This window comes from Canis lupus, chromosome 13 (genome assembly GCF_048164855.1).
Source record: "Canis lupus baileyi chromosome 13, mCanLup2.hap1, whole genome shotgun sequence".
NCBI classification, from domain to species: domain Eukaryota; kingdom Metazoa; phylum Chordata; class Mammalia; order Carnivora; family Canidae; genus Canis; species Canis lupus.
The window spans coordinates 54,502,985-54,520,735 of record NC_132850.1 but is presented as its reverse complement, the minus strand read 5'-3'; the positions used below and the strand labels follow the sequence as shown (position 1 = coordinate 54,520,735).

The 17,751-nt window shown below is 36.4% G+C and overlaps 1 protein-coding gene across 8 annotated transcripts in view; it reads right to left on the bottom strand.

The window, feature by feature from the left end:
- Window positions 1–17,751, bottom strand: part of GUCY1A1 (guanylate cyclase 1 soluble subunit alpha 1) — a 60,941-nt gene that overhangs the window by 35,932 nt on the left and 7,258 nt on the right. For 2 of the 8 annotated variants that reach the window (XM_072773745.1, XM_072773748.1), the window contains exon 2: window positions 635–848. The exons of 3 other annotated variants lie outside the window; for them this stretch is intronic. The gene's annotated coding sequence lies outside the window, so the exon portion shown is untranslated. Of the gene's footprint in view, window positions 1–634; window positions 865–16,708; window positions 16,983–17,751 lie in introns of those variants that run through there. 3 more of the 8 variants (XM_072773749.1, XM_072773746.1, XM_072773751.1) reach the window with 3 other exon arrangements.

The window sequence follows — 17,751 nt, the reverse complement described above, 5'->3', positions numbered from 1 at the left end:
TAATTGCAGTATTCCTTAGAATGCAATCAGTCTTTTTACCTAAATTTGTATAATTTTTATGATTGTTGTTGCTTTTGTTGGTGCTCATTGGGTTTACTGGTTTCACTCTAACACATTTTCTTCCCACAAGCCCTTTTATTTTTAGTGCAGTTTTGCAGCATATGAGGTTTTTCAGGAACACATATATCGTATTATTCTAGAAATGCCTGTATGCTCAACAATGTTTGATTTAACTTTGCAAGGAAGATGAAAAGCTAAGTTAATTACCTAGAAAAAAACACTCAATAAGTTCACATTCTTGAAGAGTCTACAGATTCCATTATGATATGATACAGGTAGTATAGCCTGATGAAACTTTTAAAATGAAAACAGGTCCATGAGGATTAAACAATTGGGCTGATTGACAAATTTAATTTAAGTGGCACAATAAAATTACTGACCATCCAACATCTAGACTTCTCCATTTTCTCTCTCTCTTTTTTCTTTAGTTTTGGCCAGTCAGGAATACCTGGAAACACATCTTTGATTTCACATTCATGCATACATACACATACACACTTAACTTCCCCTCTTGTCTCTTGTGCAATGATGACTTTTTTAAAGTGTTTGAGATTATATATTAATATCCATATACCTGAAGATGATGATCATGAGAGAGACTTCATGATTGGAGAGGTAAGTTCACACAGATGTCAGTGCCATGCACAGTTGTGCCCTAAAGTGGTAGACTGAGTGTAGAAGCGACTGAGTTCAGGCTCTAGGACCAGGTGGTCTGTGTCTGCTTCTTGCCTCTACCATGGACCAGTTCTGTGACCTTAAGTTCTGAACTTCACCGCCACATTCTCCATCTGGAAAATAGGGATGCTGACAGCAACTATCTCATAAATGTGTTGTGAAAGTAAACAAATTTATGAAAGTAAACAAATTGACAAATGCAAAGCACTTACAAAAGTACCTGGCGCCCAAGATGTAATGATTAATGTTGACTATCACAATTCCTACTTGGCAGGAGCACAATGCTACACAAGTTTGTTAATGTCACTGAGTTCCTGTTATCTCAACTGTGAAATGGTAAAATGGTGATGGAACAGGGATGTATGAAGGATTAGAGAAAAATCTATGCAAAGGTATTGTGCAAGAGAATCATGCTCAATGAAGTCACAAAATCAAAGATTGACAAATTTATTCCATTTCCTCCGAAAGATCCACTAACATTTTATACCTATGACACCTTTCCTATTAGCGCTCAAAACCAGTTTAAGGGAACTTGTAATTCTCAATTTTTATACCTAAAGATTGATATACTCTCCAAATTTGGAAAACATTCTCTACCTGAAGAACATTAATGCATACCAAGAAAATAGTATCTTTGTCCAAAATTAGTGTTTATTTTATTGAATTACAAAATAATAGAGTTTACAGCATGGCCCAGAAGAGTAATATTCTAATATGGTTTTATTTTATATAATTCCACTAGCTAATAAGTTGCATGCCAAATTTCTTTAATAAAATATTAGAATAAAAATTGGACTGTGCTAGATTTTAAACCCGTTTTTCCACTCATGAAACCAAACCTGTGATATAAATCAAGCAAATCTTACATCGCTGAAGTACATACTATATTCTACAAACCCACATTATTCCCAATGCGGAAAACGTTTTAAACAAAATAAACCTGTAATGACCAAACTGACATAGAAATTCTGCGGTATTTGATTTTCTTTTCCTAGAATGCTAGGTTGACAAATGATTAGTATTGTTATACAAACAATCTTGCCTCCAATCACTGCTTTCATAAACTAACTATCTCAATATTGATTCAGGGCTAACTCTTTTATGTGCTTACCTTCTCAATGTGTACTTATTTTGTAGAAAGGTTTAAGAGATGGGTAGGATGTTAATTTTAGGGTATTTGTGAAATCAAGTGAAGTCAGCCAGGGTCTTATTAAAATAGGAGATACCATGGTTTCTAAGAAGAGTAAAATGGATTCTGGTTTAGATTGTCACACCTGTGGAGAACTTGAATTAACATTTTAATAATGAGGAGATATCAAAGTGGCCTCATCTTTTAATTTTAAGATTTTATTTATTTACTCATGAGAGACACAGAGAGAGGCAGAGGAATAGACAGAGGGAGAAGCAGGCTCCCCGTGGGGAGCCTGACGTGGGACTCGATCCCAGGACCCCAGGATCACAACCTGAGCTGAAAGCAGACACTCAACCACTGAGCCACCCAGGCCTCCCGACCATTAGTGATTAACTAACTCAACCTTCAAACTCTCTCCTCTCTCTAGAGGTCAGGCTGGGACACAGAATTCTAATCCTCTCCTCATGTGGTTGGTTCCCCTGGCAACCAGGCCCCATCCCAAAGCTACCCAGGAGCCTTATCACTTTGGAGATTCCTTAGGTTTTAGCAGTTGTGTGCCAGGAAACAACAGGCAGACGCCAAATATATATTTCTTATTCTGTCACAGTATGGCTGTGTTCCAATGAAACTTTATTTATGGACACTGAAATTTGAATCTCATAGAGTGTACATGTATTGTGAAGTTTTCTTCTTTGGATTTAGTCAACCATTTATTAAGATAAAGACCATTCTTAGCTCTAGGGCAGAACAAGAACAGGCATCAGGTTGGATTTCACCACCGTTCGTCAACCCCTGTTTTAAAAGGTCCTAAGACGGGCACCTGGGTGGCTCAGTCAGTTGAGCATCTGACTCTTGATTTCAGCTCAGGTCATGATCTCAGGGTTATGAGACTGAGCCCCCATCAGGCTCCGAGTGGCATGGAGCCTGCTTAAAGTTTTCTCTGTCCACCCTGCCCCGACCCACTCATGCACACTCTCTTTCTCTGAAGAAAGCAGAGTGGGGAGGGTTCCTGAGAGTCCATTGTTTTCCTGAGTGGTAGTTTAGCTTTATCTGACCTTCCCATTCCTGGCCCAGTCTAGGCATCTCCTTCACTGCCTGCACCTCTACTATTGGTATATTTGTTTCTGTTCTCTTTTTTGATCTTTGTTGACAGACAGTATTTACAAGTCTTAAGTTTTCATGGCTTTAAAGTTTGGAGCCCATTTTCTCAACATCTTGAGAAAAGTTTCAAGGGCTGGGTTAGAAGACTCATGAAGGTCACTATTGTGTCTTCTTCCAGAATCTTCTTTCAAATATGACACGTTAAAGCCCAGATAATTCTATTTTCCTCTACCACCGGGTGAGTTTTGTTCCAGTCAGATCACCCTTTCCTTCCCATCAAAGTTGAGGCCACTTCAGGGCACCTGGGTGGCTCAGTGGTTGAGTGTCTATCTACCTTTAGCTCAGGTCGTGATCTAGGTTCGCATCAGGCTTCCCACAGAGAGCCTGCTTCTCCTGCCTATGTTTCTGCCTCTCTCTCAGTGTCTCCCATGAATAAATAAATAAAATCTTTTAAATAATTCACTAATGGTCAACGATTTCATCAAGCATGCCTACCTAATGAAGCCTCCATAAAAAATCCTAACCAAAGGGGTTTTGGCGAGCTTTTGGTATGGTGAACACATGGAGGTGCTAGATGGGTAACACACCTGGGGAAGGCAAGTGAAGGTTGTATTTTGAAAAAGACCTTCCTCTTCTACAATTCACCCTGAGATCCCCCCCTGGACACTCTAGGAATGATGTTTCTCTGAGAGTTCCTGGGGATATGATGGGCAGTCAGGGGCCTTCTTGAGTTTTCAGTTCAACAGCAGAGCTTTTCTGACTCGTGAGACAGAAAATGACCTTTTGTCACCAACAGTGGGATCCAGATCCCCGATGGTCATGCTGGAACTGGGCCAGCAAAAGAAACACAGCAGAGTCCAGCACAAATTCCATTCCTTCTGAACTTTTACATAATGATTAAATTAAAAGAAATCATTACCAGAAGTAAATTTTGGCTTCTGAACACGTCCTTTGCAGGTATATATTTGGATACGCACAAAGCTACATGTTGAGAAAGGCTGAGTTCATTCCCATTAAATTCCAAACCACAACCATATTATTTTAATGCCTTTTTATATCTAATTGATTCAAAATGGGAAAAGTTAAAAGAAACTTTCCTGATCATACTAAACTCCAGGCAATTTTTCTTCTCCATTTCAGTATCTCTTACATGAAAGTGAACATAAAGATGGCATTTACATAATAGAGGCTTAGAACTAGAAAAGATGTTAGAGACCATGTATTGTAACCCTTCCTGCTTACAGATAACAGAACAGAGGTCAGATTTCAATGACTTGGCCCAAATCTCAAAGTTATTAAGGTGTAGAGGTCAGTTGGGAACTCAGACAGATGGACTACAAGCCCAGAATTTACTCCACTATCCAGCTGACCTTTGAAAAACATGAATTCGAACTGCACTGGTCCACTTACACACTGATTCCCCCCCCCCCAATAAATACAGTACAGTATTGTCCATATATTTTCCTTATGATTTCCTTAATAAGATTTTCTTTTCTGTAATTTATGCTATTGTAAAAATGCGCTATATAATACATATGCCGCACAGAATATATGTTAATTGGCTTGATGCTATTGGTAAGGCTTCCAGTCAACAGTAGGCTACGAGTACCTAAGTTTAAGGTCAAAAATCATGTGGATTTTCAACTGTGCAGGGGTCAGTGTCCCTAGCCCCACATTGTTCAAGTATCAACTATACTTTTATCGCCCCCTCAAGTGAAATGCAGAAAAGCTCCCCTTTTGTGAATCCCCAGGAATTGCAAGGACTGCTTTGTGAAAAATTTAACACTTAGTAATATTAGTTTTCAATTTTTTAAATTTATTTTTAACAGTAATTTTAATTCAAATTCCACCCTTAATAATTTGAGAGTTAAAAATACTTCAGCTCAGTCCAATCAGGAGTTTGCATTTCATCTATACATCATATTATTATTAATAATATTAGTTGATTAATATTAATACGTATCATAAGATTGCTTTGGCTGTCTTAGTTTCTACAATATCTCCCCAGACTCTTTTTCATGATTTTCTTATCACCATTTGAAGTTTGTCAGGAAGCTATCTTAAGTCCTTTTTCAATTCTCTAAAAATATTTTCTGAATAACCTTACTTATGATCCAATCTTTGCCACTTAATTGAAAGTAGGTATGGGGGCACCTGGGTGGCTCAGTGGGTTGAGCATCCGACTTTTGTTTTCAGCTCAGGTCCTAATCTCAGGGTTGTGATATCGAGCCCCACATCAGCTCCTCACTCAGCACAGAGCCTGCTTGAGGCTCCCTCCTCCCCCCACTGCTTTCTTGCTCTCTAAAATAAATAAATAAATAAATAAATAAATAAATAAATAAATAAATAAAATCTTAAAAAAAGTCAGTATCTTTCCAGACTTAATCTAACCAGCCAATGTAGATCACAATATATTCAACTTTGGACTTCCAATGAGTTATTTTATGCTGTAATTAAATGACAGAGTAACTGAGTAGGAGTCATCTTTATAAACATGGAAGGAGTTAGATAGCTTAAATCTTTATTATCAAATTCACTCATTTTTTTTCTTTTTATTTTCACTGGATCCTGTGTATGCACAGACACAAATACATATATACATATATTATATGTATATTATGTATATATTATATACATATAAATGGCTTACAACTTGAGAAAATGTTTCAAAAAGTTTTCCTATATGTTTGCCTTTTCTATTTCATTATTCTGTATTTACCATCTGATTTATTTTTATTACTTTTCTTTTTTTATTTATTGTTTACCTTTTTTGAAAGGGAGAAGTCTTGTTATAGATGGAAATTTATGAAGTTTACTGAATTGCGAGAAAGAACCCAATAATGCTTAGGTAATTACCTATGCTCTTTTCTACTTCTCTGTTAAATTAGCTAAACAAAAAAATATACATGTTTCCTGTAGTTCATTGCTTTATCAGAAGCACTGAGTACAAAACATCATATATTATTTGGTATTCAATAAATACGAACTAATGTCAATAAAACATACTAATATAGGGCCATTCTTATAAATAACATAAAAGACAAAACTCAGGCAAAAAAAAAGTATAAAATAGAAGTAAAATGAAGTCTATAAAATTTATTGCTTCTTGAAAACAAGTTTTATAATGAAGTATTAATAAATCAACATAATTCAATCAATACTAAGTTTCTGAATAAAGATAAAATTTTCTTTAATTTTCTTCAAAGTCTAGTATGGGTGATATATTTTTTCTTAAATGGCTAATAGAAAGTGGAGAACAGGTAGAGATAGAAAATTAATGATGTTTATAAGAAACATTGCTTTTGGGCAGTGGCAGCACAAAGATAATCAGGGAAAGCTTGGAATGCATGGAATTGGATCTTGCATTTGAAAATGACTAGGGTTTGGCCATAAAGTCATTAGCAAAAACTCCTGCCAGAGAAGGAGAGCAGTTAGTGAACATGAGGACTGAAGGAAGTTGTGGGAAGGGTCAGGAAAGCATGGGTGCTAGAGATATTATAAAATTAAAGTTGGCATCACATGGCAAATGACTAGATCTGAGGAACAAGATGACGTTGAGGTTTTTTGTCTGGAAAGATAATGGTGCCATTAATAGAAAGAGGTAACAGAAGTCAGCTTGAGAGAAGGGATGTTGAATTTAATTTTATACACATGGATCTTGAACTGTTAGCCAAGAGTCTAGGTAGAGATGTACTTGAAAATTGGAATTTTTAATTAAGGATAAGAGACATGAGTGTGTGGTCCTCCACACTGAGGAAGCTCTGAAAATTGACTTTAATTCAAACTGTTTCATGGCAAAGGGCCGCAAGTGAAGAGAGAAAATAGCCAAAATCATTACTCTGGGTGAATATTCATATTTAAGGGTTAGAGAAGGATTTTTAATGACTCAAATGGAGAAGCAGCAATCAGAAAACTATAATGAGAATGGAAACAGAAGAGGACACATGTTCAAAAAGAAGTGTATTTTACAAGTCTGTAGAGGGTAAGGGGGTCTATTAGTCAGCTCAATCTGACATAACAAAATACCATAGACTGGGTAGCTTAGACTATAAACATTCATTTTTTTTTCACAGTTGTAGAAGCTGAAAGTCCAAGAGCAGGTGCCAGCATGGTTGGGTTTGGTAAAAGCTCTCTTCCTGGTTTCTAGATGGCTACTTTCTCACCATATCCTAACATGGTGTAAAGAGAAAGAGACAGAGGAAGTTCTCTGCTGTCTCTTCTTTTAAGGGCACTAATAGCATCATGAGGGTCTCACCTTTATGACCTCATCTATACCCAATTATATCCCAAGGGCCCTCACCTCCGAATATGTTGGGGATGTTTAGAGCTTCAACATGTGAATTTTGGTGGGGACACAACTCAGTCCATAGGAGGAGGGCTGAGAAAATATCATCTGACTTTTAGATTAAAAAGACATTTATTGGAGCACCTGGGTGGCTCAGTGGTTGAGTGTCTGCCTTCAGCTCAGGTCATGATCTTGGAGTCCTAGGATAGAGTTCCACATCAGGCTCCCTGTAGAGGAGCCTGCTTTTCCTTCTGCCTATGTGTGTGTCTCTCTGTGTGTCTCTCATGAATAAATAAATAAATTTTTTAAAAAAATGTATAACTTTAATGAGACACATTTCAATAAGAATAGTAGAGCAAAAGTGAAAAATAAGGAACTATGGTGAGAAAATACTACAATGTGATTGATTATGGATTACATTGAGAAACAGCAAGTTTGAAAAAAGGATTTTGAGAATGAGAAATCTCTTGTTCTTTCTTTATTTACAGTGGTAGTTTTCTGTAAATAGAAATGCTTAGCCACATCTATATCAAGTTAGCTTAAAGTAAAAGTACAGAGTCTTCACTTCTAATTAGGTGGTAGAAAATCACAAGAGACTCCTACTCCAGCCGCAATAATGAGAACTAGCTAAATAAACTACATAATTAAGTTTAAAAAAAACCTATCAGGGGGTGTTTATAAAAAAACACAGTTCAAGTCACACCCAAAATTAAAGACTTAACACTTCCTACTATGGTCAGAAACAAAGCAAAGATGCCTTTCCTCAACACATCTAATCAATGGTACTGAAGTTATCCTAGTCATTGCGATAAGAAAGAGAAATAAAACACATATTAGAATAAGAAATGAGACCATGCCTATGTGTTGTATGTATACATAATTGTTCATGTAGAAATTCCCAAGGGATCTACCAAATAAGCATATTGCAAGTCTAGTTCCAGACAATGGCAATAAAGCAAAATTGCAACAAAGTGAGTCAAGTGAATTTTTTGGCTTCCCAGTGCACATAAAAGTTATGTTTACACCATTACTATAATCTATTAAGTGTACGATAGCATTATGTCCAAAAATATGTACATACCTTAATGAAAAGTACTTTATTTTTCAAAAAGATTTATTTATTTATTTTAAAGGAAGGGGGAGGGCAAGGATGAGAAGGGGCAGAAGGAGAGGGAGAAAGAGAATCCCGAACAGACTCCCTGCTGAGTGCAGAGCCAGATCCAGCGCCCCATCCCACCACCATGAGGGTCATGGCCTGAGGCGAAATCAAAGGTGCCCCTGAAAAGTACTTTTTTTTTTTTTTTTTTTTTGAAAAGTACTTTTTGCTAAAAAATGCTAACCATCATCTGAGCTTTCAGTGACTTAAAATCACTAATCACAGATCACCATAACAAATTTAATAATGAAAAACTTGAAATATGGTGATCATTACCAAAATGTGACACAGAGACACAAAGTGAGCAAATGCTGTTGGAAAAATGACACTGGGAGACTTGCTGGATTCAGAGTTGTGACAAACTTTCAATTTGTAAAAACACAGTATCTGTGAAGCACAATAAAATGAATGGTGCCAGTAACAACTAGAAGTGAATTAAGCAAGGTTGCAGATACAACCATGGACGTATGTATGTATGCCAATCTACAAAAATCTATTGTAATTTCTGTACTAATAGTAAACTCCTGGGAAATAATATTTTTAAAAATCCATATATAATAACATCAATAAATATGAAATACTTAGGAATAAATCTAACCAAGGGTTTGTAAGACCTCTGTACTGAAAACTACAAACACTGGTAAGATAAAATAAGGAAGGCCAAAGAAATGCAGAGGTATATCATACTTAATACTGTTAATGTACCAATTTTTTCCTAAATAATCTATAGATTCAAAGCAATTCTAATTAAAATCCCAGCTGTCACGTTAGTAGATATTGATAAAATGATACTAAGATTTAGGGGAAGAGAGAATATCAATACTAAAGAGGAAAAACAACACCAAAAGATTTATACACCTTATTTTAAAAGTTATTGCAAAGATAAAGTAATCGAAAGAGTTTGATATTGGTCTGAAAGGAGTAACACAGGGATCAATGGACTAGCGAGTCCCAAAACAGATCCAGAGTTGTGTGTTCAATTATACAAACAACATTATCAAGGTAATTCAGTGAGGAAAAAAAAAGTTTTTTCAATACATGATGTTGGAACCACTGGATATGCATATGGAAAAAAAATGAACATTGATCCATATCTCACCACTATATACAAAAGTTAATTCTATATGGATCACAGCCATAAATGTAGATGTTAAAATGATAATACTTGTAGAAGAAAACAGGAGAAAATCCTTATGATCTTGTATGAAGCAAAGATGTTTAAATAGAAAAAACAAATCATGAAACATCAAAGAAAATGACAAATTAGACTTCATTAAAATTCCAAATCTTTTACTCTTCAAAAGATGCCATTAAATAAACAGAAAGATAAGTCACACACTGGGAGAAAACATTTGCCACACATATATCAGCAAAAGTAATTAAATCCAGAATATATGATGTTTTACTGCTAAATAAGAAAGCAAACAATTTAATTAAAAAATGGGCAAGAGATCTGAACAGATGCTTCACTAAAAAAGATATATAAATACTCCATTAATAGCTCTTCCTATAGTCAATAATATTAATTATGAGGCAAAAACCCACTGGAAAGTCTAAGATTTAAGTTTGACAGCGCCAAGACTTAGCAATAATGTGGGATAACTGGAATTTTTTATATGCAGCTGGTGGGAATCCAAAAAGGAACAAGCACTTTGTAAAACAGTTTGGTCATTTCTTAAAATGTTAAACATGCCTTTTCATACCACCCAGTGATTCCAATTCTAAGTATTTACCCAAAAAGAAAGGTAAACATGTATTCAAATAAAGACTTGAATGCAAATGTTCACAGCAGGGTTTTTTTTCATAATAGTCAACACCTGGAAACAATTCAAATGTCTCTGATCATGTGAACAAATAAAAAAAGATGTTGCAGAGCCACACATGTAAAGGACTATCACTCAGCTGATACATGCAACAAGGAAGATAAATCTCAAACCGTGTGAATGAGACTCCACATACAGGATTACATTACTTCCACATAAAATCTAGATATTGCAAATAAATCTGTAAGTAGAGAAAGAAAGCAGATCATGATTGTCTGGGGGACAAAGGAAGAGGGAGGAATTGATCAGCAAAAGACACAAGAAAACTTTTAAGGGGTGATGGGAATCTTTTTTACGTTGGTTATGGTGGTGGTGGTTTCACAGGTATATACATGTGTCAAATCATATCCAGCTGTGTATTTTATATATGTGAGATTTATTGTACATAAGTTGCACACTGTCTAAGTTGTTCTTAAAAACAAAACAAAACTAAGTGGATAACTCAAAGAAACTTAAATAGATTCCAAAAGGAAAAAAAAAAACAGACCTTAGGAGAGATGAGTCATGGCTCTTTTCATCCCAGATGAAGTGGTGGAAGGTTAGAGTCTCCCCCAGGTAGGTATTAAGAAAACTGGGTAAATCTTTATCAAGCTTTTAACTGCTGCAAGATAGATTAGAATCCAGAGATGCCTCACAATTTATATTGACTCAGTCTTCCACACTTGCAGCTTAGTATGTATGTGTGGATGTGTAAACAGAGAGTATCCATTGAGAAATGGAAAGCAAAGAAAATGCAACAATTGGAAATCCTAAAAATGAAAAACACAGTGCCACCAATAAAGAATTCCATTTAGTTGACCTAACATCAGAGGAAAGGATCGATGAACTTCAAGTCAGGTTAATAGAAATAACTCCAAGAGAATCACAAAGAGAATAAACAGCAAAGATGTAGAAGGGCACCTGAAATCTATAGAACAATTTGAAAGGTCTAACATAACATGTACTTAGAGTCCCAGAAAGGAAAATAAGAGAGAGAGGATACAAGAAGAAGAAATATTTGAAATGTCTGGGAATAGTCCATATTTGACAGTAGCATTAACTCACAGATCCATGAAGTTCAGCAAATCCTCATGTATGATAAACCCAAAGAAAATCACACCTAAGCATTTTGTTACCAAATTTCTGGAATTCAAAGATAAAAAGAAAAAGAATAGCCAGGGAGTCATGGAAACTAGCAAATAATGAAATTTAAAAAAAAATTAAGGACCGAAGAAACAAATAAATGTTTCCCTTAAGTTATATATCCAACAAAATATTCTTCAAGAGTTAGTACATATGAAGAAAAGAGGTGCCTTCTCATAACAATCATAACAACTTTAGACTGGTGGAAAATTTAAAGATATTTTGTTTTAATTTAACTGAATTTCTATCATAATTCTTTCAATGACATTAATTATCTCCTGTTTCATGCATTCTATTTGGAAGTTCACAGGTCTTTGAAACCTAACCCCTGAGTTTAAGCTGACTAATGTGTAAGCAAGTATGATATGGATGTATGCAAAATCACTTGCGAACCACAAGAAAAACTTTTATATGGCCAGGAAAGGTGCTAAGACATAGTATTTAAGAGGATGGATGTTGCCTAGCTATGAACACTGGGTCCACCACTGAATGAAGATATGATTCTAAGGCAAAGAACTTTAATGGTCTTGACTCCATTTCCTCATCTATACCTTAAGTGATAGACTAGAACATTTCTCAAGGGGCTCAAGAAAGCTTTAATTTTAATTGTTTTAACAATGCCTGGAATATAATATGTGCTTAATAAATGCTGACTCCTAGTTTCTGAAATCAGATATAAAGTCATTCTAGCACCTGTATGCTACATCGCTCATGGCTTGGTTGAACTAAAAGCAGTAATACTCAAAGTGTCATCTGCAATTTCTGGGGGATGCCCCGGGGCCCTTTAAAGGATATGTAACTTCACAATTTTCATAACGCTACTGAGCTACGGTGTGCCCTTTCCATTCCCAGTCTCTCAAAGGTATAGACACGACACCTAACAATGTCATCATTTTATCAGCTAATGGGATGTGTGCTTGCATAGAACTTCCTAAGGTCGGAGATTTGTGTAAAAACATATGCATGTTCAGGGATTAATTCAGTTCAGAACTTCTGAGCTTTTCCCAGAAATCATTGGTTTTACTTGCTAGCATCTCTGTAACCCCATCATTGTTCAATAAATCATAATTTTAAAATTCCCCAGTTCTTCTTACACCTCTATGTAAATACAAAAAGCAACTACACTTCGCTGTTTTATTTTGCAGTTGTATTAGTGTATGTTTTCTAAATTGTAAATTTTTACCTAAGCTGCTATTTTAGTAAATTCTAAAATATTTATTCCAATTTAAAGAAAAATTTATTTGTATTTTTCATATATTTAAGGATGTATTCTTGGCTTGAAAAGATGAGACTGGAAGACTTTCCAGCCTACAGCTGGACCATCTACATCTGCCGTGGTGAACTCGACAGCTTCCCAATACTTGCAAATCTTTCCAGATGAGATTTATGGTGATGATAAATTGTAAAGTGTGTCAATGCTTGTTAGACCCGGCAAAGCTCAGTGAACCAGTATTTTCTAAAGACCATGATGTTACAAAATCATGCATTAATAAAGGATCCATCCATTGATTGAATATAGATTGTAATGGTTTCACGTCCCATATTGCAAGTAACCTTTAAGTTATGATCATGTTCCAAATTTGCAAATTTTTGTATCAACAAAATTTACCATTATCTGAAAACACTATTAAATCACTCCTCCCTTTTCAACTGCATATCAGAGTAAGGCTCGAATATTTTTCATATATTTCTACTAAAACAACCTGAATATGTTAAATTTAAAAAAAATATATTACTTTTGAGGCACCTGGGTGGCTCAGTTGGTTAAGTTTCTGACTCTTGCTTTCCACTCAGGTCATGATCTGCAGGAATGGATCCCTGTGTTGGTCTCACACTCAAGGAAGAACCTGCTTAAGATTCTCTCTCTCCCTATCCCTCTGCCCCTTCCCTCACTTGCATTCTTCCCCTCTCTCTAAAATAAATAAAATCTTTAAAAGAAAGATAAAAATATCACTTTTTATTTCAAACAATTACATAATGATTGTGGGTTCTTTTACCAAATGCATGGGTAGTACTATAAATAATATGCTTTAGGTTTGTATCTCACAAATCATTTGGGTAGTGCCACTTTGCTCTTCCACAGCATTTACCTTAATGTCACACTAATTCTGTATCCACCAATGTATCCTTGTCTCTGATACTGGGCAAGACTATGTATTTCCTTTTCAGAGTCTGTATACTGCTCTAGACCCCGTCACAACATGCTTTTTCCAGGACCTTTCTTTATAATTACTCTACCTAACCTTGCCTTAAAATCTTCCCCCTTTCTTCTATCTGAATTCCTCAATTTATCCATTTAACCAGTCATTCATTCATTCATTTGTTCATACATCCTAGAGATATTTATTAATCACCTATTACCACTTTCTAAGAGATGAGGATTCAGGAACCTAAAACCCAAAAGAAATGAAAACAAACCAGCACTAGACCCTTAGGGAATGCTTCATGTAGGGAATGGGGTATGGACAGACTCGAAGCACAAAAATTCAGTTAAAGTGTGGTTTCTTACACATCTGATGGGAACACAGGAAATCTGCATCCAAACCTGACATGGTACATTGGCAAAAGCTTCCTCAAAAACAGACTTTAAGCTGCATCTTCTCGAATAAGTAAGAAATCACAAGGCATAGAAAACAAGAAAGGTATTCCAAGGAGCAGAAAAATACGTGCAAAAGACAATGAGAGAAACAAAAAAAGAGCCTGGTGATCCATTACAGTAAAGACTATACAGTAAAGACAATATGTCCACAACACAGGAATCCAAGTAGGAGCATGATCAAGACCTTGAACTGCAGAGGTAGACAGTAAGGCCAGCAGAACACCCGCTTGAAATTACCAACACTGCATGATCTCTACACCACTTACACTGGTTTTTAGCACATGGCATGCAGCATATTCTTGTATTCATACAATGACCAGTGATTATTTATCAAGGACAGTCAATGTAAAGAAACATAGCCAAACACCATTTTACAGCGTGTAAAATAGACTATGACAACATACAGCTACCAATTTCCACTACCTACTGAAACAGTTCCAACATGAAGATAAAAATAATTAAGCCAGTGTTACTCTGGTTTGATTTAGATAGATCATCAAGGCCACAACAGGCTGGTGAGGAAAATGTTCTAACCACCCCCAGTGAAGATAGGGAACAAAAGTATGAAGAAACAACTTTTTTTCAGGCCTTCTTTACTGTGTTTAACCTTCTTCTTCCTGTGTGAGCACCATTGTGTCACCCAACGTACCCTACTTGTATCTACCTTTCCCATTTATGGTCCACACACTAGGTCTTTCAGTTTTCTTTTTCTCTTAACTTTTAAAAGTCTGCAGTCCAGGAAACCATGCTCTTGCCTGAAGGTAGAAGTCAATATAATCAATGTGACTTTTGCTACTGGGCGAACAAGATTATACTACTCTTCTCAGTTAAACAGTTATTCCAGGGCCCCCTAGAGATAAAATCCAAAGGACTGCATCAATCCCCAGGATAGGACCAGTGGGGGGAAAAAAATAAACTTTTGTGGTAGATGGCCTATGATACCTTTCATATATAACCTTCTTGCCCTTGGCTAAGCCATCAGATGAGTTGCAAGTCTAAATCGGGATAAATTCGTATAGCTTCAAAGGGTGGCAAAGAAAGAAAAAATGAAGAAAGATAGCAAATTCACTTAGGCTAATTTGCTAGCTACCCAAGGAACAGATTCTCTCAAGAAATATCACAGCTCTCCTATATTCCACTGCTGATTTTTTTTTTTTAAGTTTAAGACAGCACAACAAGAGCTTAAGAATTACTCGAAGCCAGTCCCTACAGAAGAGAACCAAAGATAGATGCATGGCGGATTAAATTGTTATTTGGGGTAGAGATGGACAAAGAGGAATGTTAATTACAATCAGTGACTGTGAATATTTTAAAACATTTAAAAAAAGGAATTTTACCCGAAGAATCTTCACTGGGAAAGGGGCCTGTTGCTAATCACATTTACAAATGAATGCTAATCCACTGTAAGAATATCTTGTTTTAAATACTGACACATCAAGTATTGACAATGTTAATGTGTTTATCCAAACCTCTTCCATGTTACAGTTGTCATCCTCTACATACTCCACTCTTTGTGTTTTTTTTTTTTTAAGATTTTATTCATGAGCGACAGAGAGAGAGAGAGAGAGAGAGAGAGAGGCAGAGACACAGGCAGAGGGAGAAGCAGGCTCCATGCAGGGACCCCGATGTGGGACTTGATCCCCGGGTCTCCAGGATCACGCCCTGGGCCAAAGGCAGGCTCTAAACCACTGAGCCACCCAGGGATCCCCTCTTTGTGCTATCTTGATTAAACTGTATACTCACAAATATACGACATAAAAGTTTATATGATACCAATGGAACATTGAAATCACTTGCCCCATGTGTTATTAACTTAATTATATAAACCATGGAACATTTAAATACTTATAAAAGAGAGTATCTGAAATTGCAAAATGACTGAAACTTGAGAACAGTACCTCAATATCCTACATATAAAATTAGGCTAGTAAAATAACAAAACTTCTCTAATAAAACACACAGCATTAAAGTTACAGGAGCTTCTCAAGCTCACAGAGGGAAGCACCTGATCCACGGTAAGGAGCCAAATCACTCCCTCATTAAATTTAGAAATGCGTATCAAGTTTTGAATAGTTTGAATTGATTTACGAAGGTCTAAGTAAAAGTCACGCATGTGCCGTATCTTGTCCCCAAACTCAAACATCAAGATGGTTCTTCATTACCTAATAAAGCCAAAACTCAGCCTGGCATCCCAGTCCTTTGTAATCCAATCTCACTTTACCTTAAATCTTTTTATAAATATGCCCCATTATAGCCTCATCACTCCAAGCAGGCCCGTATCATAGCACACATTTTTACTGAGTGCTTGGGATCCATGGGACACTTCTATTAGGTGTCAGTGAATGGAATGAGCGCTGGACAGATATGGTACCTCCTGCCACCGAACAGGAGTGTAATGAATGCTGAAAACAGACAATTGAGCAAGCAATGATAGGGTAATATAAGAATATGAGGGGGAAGCACAGGGCATTGAATGGAATCATAACAAAGCACTCAACGCAGACTGGGAAGGCCAGAAGTTTCTGAAAAGGAGAGCCTAGTTTGAGATTTAAATGTTGAGGAGTTATTGGTCTCTCAAAAATTGAGCAAATGGAAAAGAAATGTAGAAATGGAGGGAGAGGTCATAGTATTTTCCACAAAGGAATACTTCAAGGTTGTGCTTGAGAAGACCTGGTGTCACTCCTTCTCCCTCCACAGCCCAGTTCCACATGGGCATGCAAACACATGGACCCACACACGCACCCCCCACGCTTACCCCACTCAGCCGCTTCCTGCTCTGTGCCTTTCCTATCTTCTGCCCAGAACACTCTTCCCACTCTTCTCTATATTTAAATCCTACAGGTCCTGCAAAGTCCCACATCAGTCCTCTTTTAAAATCTCAACGAAGAGTCAGGTCTTCCCCAGAGAGCCTTCAGGATGTCCATCCTGCAAAACTCTCTCCTTTAGGTTCTTCAGCCCTTACTAGAAAGGCACCACTCACGTTAAGCTCATTGTTAAGTGCTGATGTGTGTAATGCTGAGACTATTTCTGGGCTCTGTTATCTCTACACGCAGACTGTAAATTCCCTCGAGTCAGGGACTGTGTCATAAACTTTGCTTGTATGTCACTCGGCGACAAGCATAATCCATAATAAAGCATAATCCATAATAAAGCTTACTGGGAGAAGTACAAAAAGTTGAGCCTCTGAGAAGAGTGCCGTAAAATATAAAATAAGCCGAAGCTTTCAAAAATTACAAATTAAAAAAAAAAAGTTCTTTTAATTCTTCTAGTTTATCTTTGAGATAAAGTGGAGACAATGGCATTTATATTGGGTATAGGAACTTGCAGGGGAGGTGACGAAATGCAGATGATGGCACGGGACTGGTCAAGCAGAATTATTCTATTTTTGTTTTGTTTCACATCCGTTCCTCAAGAAAATAATATTCACACTGCCACAAGTAAGACAAAAGTCAAAGTAACAAATTTAAGGCCCAAGGTATAAAATGGTGTTAAATATTCTAAATGAGTTTTAATCCATTCATATAAAGAAACTGCATTACAAAGTACTGGAAGCAATTGTAGATGAAAAAAGGGAATAGTTAAAATCATCTTTTAAAATATTACAATGAAGAGAAGGGTTGATAGAGAACAAAGAGCGTGATGATAGTCATTCCAGGCATGATTCCCAAGAGAGTCTTAAAACTATGGTAAGTGAGTATTCAAAAATGTGAGGCGTTACCTATAAGCTAGTGAAGGGTGTCAAGGAGCATATCATTATCTAAAAGTAATAACTTGGTATCTATTCTGCAGAAAGTGGAA